This window comes from Gymnoscopelus braueri (genome assembly GCF_963280865.1).
Source record: "Gymnoscopelus braueri genome assembly, chromosome: 6".
Classification (NCBI taxonomy): domain Eukaryota; kingdom Metazoa; phylum Chordata; class Actinopteri; order Myctophiformes; family Myctophidae; genus Gymnoscopelus; species Gymnoscopelus braueri.
The window spans coordinates 44,281,847-44,284,346 of NC_137607.1; the positions used below are offsets into that span (position 1 = coordinate 44,281,847).

Consider the following 2,500-nt stretch of genomic DNA (forward strand, 5'->3'; position numbering starts at 1 on the left):
ACTCCCATGTGAACATCCACTTTACCCAATTTACTATTTCAATTTACAATCTCAGGCTTTTAGCAGAAACACATTACAGGTTCAGGCTCCAGCCAGTGCTGGTGCAGATGGCTCCGTACAGCCACTATCATCCAAGCACATAGTACTGTTATTGTTACTGCTCAGTACTTTGCAGTATAACTATTGTCTATCAATAGTTATAGTAAAGCAAGCAACAGGATCAATGCCTTTGTTTTCACGTTTATAGTTTTTTTTTAAATTATTTTAGTGGTTCATTGTGGGAGAGTTAAAAAACAGACAGGAGATAATAAACACACAATCAAACAACGTAAGACTACATTTTCCACTTCGCAGCTGCATACTCTTGCTATTTAGTCCACTCCTTTGCAATGAAGTTTGGAAATTTAAAATCTCAAGCAGCTTGCAGTGTAAGAGTTATAGCATATAAAACATTGAAGAGTCCCAGTGGATGGGTCCTAGTGGGAAAAAAAACCTTCTGTATGTCATGTTTTAGTATGGGTCATGTTTCAGTATGTGTCATGTTTTAGTATGTGTCATGTTTCAGTACAGTGTGTCATGTCTGATCAACTAAATTCAAACAAGAGCACCACTACACCTGCAGCCAGGGGGCGCCCCCAGCAGCTCATCCACCTAGTGCAGTGTGTCTCAACCTTTTCATTTCAAGGACCCCCAATATGATATGCATTAGGCCATGGGCCCCCATTTGACATATTATACAGCATATCCATTTTTATTTTTTTAAATCTCCGGAACCCCAAACTACACTGTAAAATCCTCAGTGTTCATTTAACTCCAATAGTGTATTGTGTAAAAATATATGTGAATATATACACTGTCGGAGTTACAGACCCATTCCAATTCCCAACTATCAATCATTTAGCTGGACCCCCTCCCCTCTCCCCACAATGACCCCACTTTGAGCACCAGTGACCTAGTGCATTTCCCACATAGGAACAGCCCTTATCAACTCGCCCTCGGTTCAAATCTTTCTCCTCGTGACCCATGATTGATGGCATCTCTCTTAACATCTGTCCTGCCTCTCTCTGCTGTACTATTTTTGATAGGGCACCGAAGATAAGGTTAAAAAGAAAAATAGAGTGGGGTCTAGCCAACAACACCAACATGGGACTCCTGGATCGCTGCCCTCCACACCCTCCTGTCTAGCATCAGGGTGTTGAGCTCTGCAGTGTTGTTAGCTCTGCTGTCACGCTGCAATACTAATACATCAAGCTTATAGTGCTTTTCAAAGTACCCAAAGTCGCTTTACAAAACAAAATAAATAGCTTTATTAGGAGAGAAATAGTTAACCCATTAAGACCCTGAAGCCGATTCTACAAAATGTCTTCTAAATCACAAAACAGTTTTTTGAAAAAACCTATAGGTTGCTATATCAGTGGTTCTCAAAGTTTTTCATGTCAAGGACACCCGAAATTATATGTGTTTGGCCTGCGGACCCCAGCGATTTTTCAAAAATAGCAGATCTACAAGCTCCAAGCGCGGCACTCTGTGCTGCTATTTTTGCTATTTTTGAATGGCCAAAGGAATCTAAAAATGACACACAGATGCGTTCCCGGTCTTAATGGGTTAAAAGGCAAAACATTTTGCAAAGAGAAAAACATTAAGCCAAGACTAAAAGGCATAAAGGGAGATTTGATTTGAGTTAGGCGGGGAAAGCGAGTCTCAAAAGGTGGGTTTTGAGGGAGGCTTTGAACACGACAACTAAGGGTGGGGGCGGCTTTGATGTGAGGTGGGAAAAAGATGTGAGGCTGCAATGTGGTGAGGATGTGGCAATGTGGCAAGGTGGTGCACCTCTTTCCCCCTCCTAGCTGTGCCGTGGGTTGGCTCCCATAGTGTCAGTTTGATCGCTACCAGGTCCAGGTGCCTGATACAGTGCCCTGCTAGCTCCATTCATCTCTCTCTGACCGTGTCCGTGACCTAGTTACCGAGTTACCGAGTGACCGAATTAGTTTGACTCGGTTTCAGAGATAAATATTGTGCTATTTTCACAATGTTTGCCTTTCTTACGTAATATTTGACAATTTGGCCAATTTTATATTAAAACGGTCTTAAAAGTCATTAAATTGTAACTTTAGAAATGTGCAGATACCCTCTATATACAATTATACTGTTTGTTTACTGTTGAGTGAGAAAACAATGTTGCACATTAAGCTATAATCATCTGGGGACCCCCTAAATCATTTGGGGGACCCCCCTCGGGGTCCCGGCCCCCCAGTTTGGGAACCACTGCATTAGAGGTCTACGTTTTCTCATGTGGTCCACTCATGTGACATCAAGTGCCATTCGTATTGTGTAGATGCCATCCAGGTCCTTTTACTGTTGTCTCTCTGCCCCATGCATACAGCAGCACTGATTCTACTTTAGCCTCTTATAAGGTCATCTCCCTTGTCCGATTTTCAGTGGATTATCTAGAGAGATATTGTTCACTTGTAATCATATTTATAAGACATGCTTGTTCTCT

General features: G+C 42.0%; 1 protein-coding gene across 1 annotated transcript in view; it reads left to right on the forward strand.

Annotated features, from left to right (window-relative positions):
• Window positions 1–2,500, forward strand: part of ptprsa (protein tyrosine phosphatase receptor type Sa) — a 282,355-nt gene that overhangs the window by 522 nt on the left and 279,333 nt on the right.